Genomic DNA, 7,204 nt, shown 5'->3' with positions numbered 1-7,204 from the left:
GGAAACATTTAAATATTGAACGCTTTTTTTTTTTTTTTTTTTACAGAAAGGAAGTTGGTATAAGTGTCTCACTTCCTTTAGAACCACGTGACACTAATTCTACATCATCATTAGCATAGCGCGTGTCTTTCTGTCATTCATACAAATATTTAATAATTCTATATAAAATTAAAAGGTGGTTGGTTTCATTAAAAATTAAATTCTTTCTGGTTTCTAAAAACGGGGAGGTTACTCTATTGTTATTATCACTGTTTCCTTAATATTTCTTTCCTTATTTGGAAATTCTATTATTTTTCTCTAGTACTGAAATGGGTTTTACACTTATTTATTTTCTTAATGTTTGAAAGACACACCAACCTTATATAATTATGTAACCAAAAAAAACATATTATAATTATCAATAGTATTAAGCCCCGATGATGAATTGGTCCCTCGGTCGAAAACTTGGCAAAAATAAAAAATAATTACTGAAATTGGCAGTATTCTTTGGATGAATGAATTAGTCACCAAAAATCTATGCATGTTTATTCATTTTCCAATTCATACATGCATATAAGCTATCCAGTAAGTTTGCATTATAATGTAATGCACCGTTTTACAAAACTGTTTAACGTTGATATTAATTTATGATTAAAATCTTTGAAAATTTAAACCAAAAAAAATGTTTGAGAATAGTTATAAGACTATAACTTTAATAGATACTTGTAAAAAAAAAAATGAACAATTGCATAATGCAATTAAGAAGAAAGTGCAGTTGGAAGCAGTTATAAAAGAAAAAAATTAAATTAAAAAGAAAGTTTATTAACAATTTCTTAAAAAAGATTCCGCAGTGAAATTTTAAAAGAATCAATATTATTATTTAAGTCATGTGAGTTATCTCAACAAAATATTTTGTTGTTCGAGAAGCCGTGTTTTATGATCCTTGAACAGTTTATTTGTAAGCTTTTAAAATATTAAAGCTAACTTAATATTCGTTGTAAACAAAACTTTTTCTGTTCAAGTCAAAAGTATATTACAGCTTAATTCAATTTATTTTAAACATATTTTTACTTTCCTGTGGCTAGAATTACATTTTGTTTATAAATAATAAGTATTCTTAACCTTAAGAAAATTGTGCAAGTTAGAGTGTTAGAAGATTTGAAATAAGAGAAAAAAATGGCGCTCTCCGCCAGATATGGCGTTGGTTGGTATGTGTCACATGGTTATGTTAAGCTGGTTATGATTGCGCAATAATCTGTGTTTATTAAAAGCGTCACAAACTGCTGAACTTAATAAAATACTTGGAAGAATAATAAATAAAATAAGAATGGGCTGAGATACCAGAAGACTGAGAGAATGGAAGAGAGATTAGAGAGAGAAAGAACAAATAAAGGTATTTAAAATGATGTTAGCCATTATAGTAATTGAACTTGGCAAAATATTGATAAATAGAAATCTTTTTATATTATCTTTTTTTTTTTTTTTAATTTGAACGGCAGACTTTTTGGCAGCATCACTAAGGAATGAAAGTTGGCATTTGTTGTGTCGCGTAGTCGGCCCACGTACATTATATACAGAATCTCTCACAGACACAAACACTGCGTTTTAAAACATTTCTCCCATATTAAATTAAATAAAATAAAATAAAAACAAACTCTTCTCTATTATAACATGTTTATTTTATACTTTATTTGTTGTAGTTGTGCCGCTTATTTCTTTTCACCAAAGATCGCCAAAACGGTGAATTGGTTATAAAACTTTATTCATTCTTTATAGGTTAATTTTATTTATATTTATTTCAGATGTGGCAGCAGCACCCTTTATTGTATTCACCAATTTCAATTTTTGTATTTTCTCTAATTCTATTTATATTGTAATTTCTCTAATATTACAAACAGTTTATAACTTTGATTAATTGAATACCATAATATGGTGCTGAATTATAAATAAATGGAAATGAAATGTTAATAATTTACGTAACTCACAATAACAAACATATAATTAACTTAATTTGATTCGCTTGTCACAAAATGTGAAAATCAATATATCTAATAAACGCACAAAATTTTGGTAAACTTTAGGTATGTAAACAAAACAGAAGGTAATACTGCTCATTCTACCAGAAAGTCGTTTTAAAGTAGACAGTAATCTTTTACCCATAGTCTTCCTAATAGAATTTATTTTTCTGAGAAAATAAATGGAATAAATAAATAAATATTGTAGAATAGAATTTATTTTTCTAAGAAATTATTTCCAGTAAAATGTATTAAGCACCTGCATGCGTACCATTATTATCTCTTTCAAAGAAAATCGTTAAGCAGTTTTATAAAAACATCTCAAAAATATTAATAAATTAAATATTGACGTTTATAAATAAATAAAGTAAAGAAAGTAACGTCTATTTTTTCAGGCGGCCTTAACGTCTAACTACCAAATTAGGTGTCTTGGACGGAGGCAACTAGCAAGCGTAACTTTACTGTAAATTTCTTTTATTAACCACTAAATAAAATTCAAAGCATAGTCTTTAACCGCTCGGCTACCGTGCTGCATTATAAATAGATAATGTAATAATGTACATTTTGGGTATTTATAGACAATCTAAAATACCATTTATTTAAAAGTTACAACTAAAAGTAGGTCTTGCGGTGTTTTGTCATCCATCTTTCTAACAACTGTCTTGAAAAGACCTTGCCTCCAGCACTGTCCAACTATCTTAATTTAATAAACTATTGCGTAGACATTACTTCATTCGTTCTTTTGCCTTAATCTTTGTTGTTTCTCTCTCATTCTAATAAAGAGTGCGGTACATTAGAGACACAGAGGTGTGTGTATGGAGCTATTTGAATGTAAGAAGTGAGTGCGACCTTGCCCGCACCACATTTCGCCTCGCTACAATAACAACTCTTTTATAAATTAGTTTTAATCCTCAACTTCGTTGTATTAACTTTATTCTTACTAGTCCTACTTATTAGGTTTGCCAATCTTTCTTTACAACTTAAATGTTTGTTTTTTTGCTGTTTTCTTTTTATTTTACCCAAAGGAATTTTAAAGTTTTAATCCAGGGAAGTATCGATTCAATAATTTTCTAAAAACATAATTTCAAAATTATGAAGTACATTCTTTAAACAGAAGGCCCAATTTGCTGAATGTACTTTCCACTTTATTAAGATTTCTTCGAAAATAACTTCATATTTAATATTTATATTAATTTTCTAATATTAATATTCATGTATTAAAACCTTGAGAATAGTAATCAGAGAAAGCCCGTTTTAGTGTTCATGTTTTTTTATTTTAGGCACAGTATTGTTAATGGAACTTATTGAAGAAACTGATTAGCATTATTAAATCGATTATTTTTCAAGTTATCAAAGTATTAAGGTAGCCTCCGCATGGATTGAACTCATATCAACCAATTTAAGAGCAACATTTTAACAACAAGATATTTGTACTGTTTTGCTTAGTTAGCGTGTTTAAACCTACCGCCACCCCTAACCCCAGCTAAACAAAAGTCTTTAATGTTTTACTATTCCTGGACAATAATTTAATTATTACAGTACAATGAATATGACGTCATATTTTAATGCGATCAAGTTTTGTAAAAGGTTAATTCATTGTTCTATTTGTATAATTTCAAAGAGTATCATTTTAAAAACAATACCTTTCAAAATGATTAATGTATGTAGGACACAAAATGTTCAGTAGATAATTAGCTTATCTGTATATCGTTTCCGGATTTCTATTATATTATACTTTTAACGGCGGAAGTGATGTCATCTATTATTTTTTGTTTAATGTAAAATCTGTTACCATTTGTATTTTAAGTTGGTGCGAAGATTTTCAATAATATTTATTTTTATTTAAATTAATCCGAGATGATGTATTTTTTTTTTTTTTTTTTTTATGATTTAAGGCGCGTCAACATCTAAGGTTATTGGCGCCAGGAGCTTTTTTCAGTGCACTGCCGGCCTCCGGACAGTGTTCTCTCGTTACAAACAACACTGTCCATCACCGGAAAGTGAGCTGTAAGAAGCTCCTAGGAAGAAAAAATCTAAGGGTCAGTTGCTGGATTCGAACCCGGGACCTCCGCGTGGGAGTCCAGTATGCTAACCTCATAGCTAATCCCTTCCCTTTATGATGAATACATAATTCTTAATAGATTTGTACAAAAAGGACTTCTATCAATATAGTTTTTTTTATTTTTAAAGACTATTTTGAAACTTAATGAAGATGTACGCTGTGGTTAACTTGAAAAAAGTCCTTTAAAATGACGGCTTCGCATTTTAATTTTTCTGACAGGCTGCAAGTGCTGGCTGCTTGCAAAAAAATGAAAACCTCATTCCTTTTTTGAGAATGCAGTGAATCCCTGAAGTGACTTTTCTTGATGCTAGCTTTTTACTAAGTTACTGATCTAGCTGGCCTTGAATGGACTATCTATTCCTTGGGGATAGAACCTTCCTTACTTTTACCCAAGGGGTTCTAGGCGAACAACACCTAAGCAACAGTACGAACAAAAAGGAGATTATAGAAATCAAATTCAGTAGGAAAGATTACTCCTGATCAGTTTAAAATCAGAACTGAGGAGACCTTGAGCTTAGGTAAGAACTTAGATTATTTTGGATGACCAGTCAGCTTTGCCAGGGTTCGATAAGATCTGAAAACTTATTAGAAAAGTGTTTTTCATTTATTTATTTTACCCGGAACCCTCTGTTTAGGCTTCTAAAGGAAGTGAAAGAAAAAACTAAAAACAGCTTCTTACATCCTGTTTGATTACGTAGCTTCTTCGCAAGATGGCGTTGTGTGACAGGGGGAGGGTTGTTTGACACTGTATAAATGCCTCTTTGATTGATTTTTAACTTCAAAAGAAAAATATTTCTAAAAAAAAAAAATCATCCAGTTTTTACAGTGCGAGAAAATGTTCAACAAATAAGCTGTTCAAATTGTTTGTAAAGAGGGTTTGGCCAGCACTATTAAAACTTTACTACAGCGATTGTAACATAAGAAAAACAGATATTCGAGAAAAAAAAGATATTAAAGATAGATATTTGAGAAAGGTTCACTTTAATGTGCCTATTTTACTTTTTGTTAAAATATGTTGCTAAAATTCAAGACCTTTATGTTATTTAATAATAACAATATGTTTATTATTCAAAGAAAATGTATCCATCAAAAAAACAAATGATGAAAACAAAACATGCAATATCCTGTTTGTATGTACAATCGGATTATACATGTGGATTTAATTATAAACATAATCACTCGTCAATTACTAATGTACAAAGTTTTAAGCTTTTGTTTACATAACATATAAAATAAATCTTTCAACCTATTTATTGATTTATTAGAAGAATATCTTCAATGCTATAATTTTGTTTGTTAAAATATTTGTCAATGTATTTCTTTCTTATGTTATTTCTTTCTTATGTTATTTCTTTCTTATGTTATTTCTTTCTTATGTTATTTCTTTCTTATGTTATTTCTTTCTTATGTTATTTCTTTCTTATGTTATTTCTTTCTTATGTTATTTCTTTCTTATGTTATTTCTTTCTTATGTTATTTCTTTCTTATGTTATTTCTTTCTTATGTTATTTCTTTCTTATGTTATTTCTTTCTTATGTTATTTCTTTCTTATGTTATTTCTTTCTTATGTTATTTCTTTCTTATGTTATTTCTTTCTTATGTTATTTCTTTCTTATGTTATTTCTTTCTTATGTTATTTCTTTCTTATGTTATTTCTTTCTTATGTTATTTCTTTCTTATGTTATTTCTTTCTTATGTTATTTCTTTCTTATGTTATTTCTTTCTTATGTTATTTCTTTCTTATGTTATTTCTTTCTTATGTTATTTCTTTCTTATGTTATTTCTTTCTTATGTTATTTCTTTCTTATGTTATTTCTTTCTTATGTTATTTCTTTCTTATGTTATTTCTTTCTTATGTTATTTCTTTCTTATGTTATTTCTTTCTTATGTTATTTCTTTCTTATGTTATTTCTTTCTTATGTTATTTCTTTCTTATGTTATTTCTTTCTTATGTTATTTCTTTCTTATGTTATTTCTTTCTTATGTTATTTCTTTCTTATGTTATTTCTTTCTTATGTTATTTCTTTCTTATGTTATTTCTTTCTTATGTTATTTCTTTCTTATGTTATTTCTTTCTTATGTTATTTCTTTCTTATGTTATTTCTTTCTTATGTTATTTCTTTCTTATGTTATTTCTTTCTTATGTTATTTCTTTCTTATGTTATTTCTTTCTTATGTTATTTCTTTCTTATGTTATTTCTTTCTTATGTTATTTCTTTCTTATGTTATTTCTTTCTTATGTTATTTCTTTCTTATGTTATTTCTTTCTTATGTTATTTCTTTCTTATGTTATTTCTTTCTTATGTTATTTCTTTCTTATGTTATTTCTTTCTTATGTTATTTCTTTCTTATGTTATTTCTTTCTTATGTTATTTCTTTCTTATGTTATTTCTTTCTTATGTTATTTCTTTCTTATGTTATTTCTTTCTTATGTTATTTCTTTCTTATGTTATTTCTTTCTTATGTTATTTCTTTCTTATGTTATTTCTTTCTTATGTTATTTCTTTCTTATGTTATTTCTTTCTTATGTTATTTCTTTCTTATGTTATTTCTTTCTTATGTTATTTCTTTCTTATGTTATTTCTTTCTTATGTTATTTCTTTCTTATGTTATTTCTTTCTTATGTTATTTCTTTCTTATGTTATTTCTTTCTTATGTTATTTCTTTCTTATGTTATTTCTTTCTTATGTTATTTCTTTCTTATGTTATTTCTTTCTTATGTTATTTCTTTCTTATGTTATTATAAACAGAAAATGCTGTAAAGATTCAAATTCTAGTTTGCTACAGATTGTGCATTTAACCGAACCATCTAATTACGTATCTTGTACCTTTATAAGTAATCTGAGTTATGGACTTGTTGCTCAATTTGAGTTGCATTATTAATCTTAAGCATGGAATATTTATACTTAATGTATTCCTCGCCACTGTTTTGGACAACTAATGCTCTTATACAAAGGATTAGATTTGGAGTGTACAGTTTTATTAGATATTTATAGATAGGTAATGGTTCGAAATTCTATCGAGAATTTATTTATCTTTTTTGGTTTGCCTGTACTGAGTACTTCAATTCTAAATCATTGAGACTGGCACCTACATTAATACATCTATCTGGACTGTACCAGTTATATTCAACCGTTATTTCATTATA

This window comes from Rhodnius prolixus, unplaced genomic scaffold, assembly GCF_049639745.1.
Source record: "Rhodnius prolixus isolate KJV_2025 unplaced genomic scaffold, Rpr scaffold_6, whole genome shotgun sequence".
In the NCBI taxonomy this organism is placed as follows: Eukaryota; Metazoa; Arthropoda; class Insecta; order Hemiptera; family Reduviidae; genus Rhodnius; species Rhodnius prolixus.
This window is presented reverse-complemented; position numbering follows the sequence as displayed.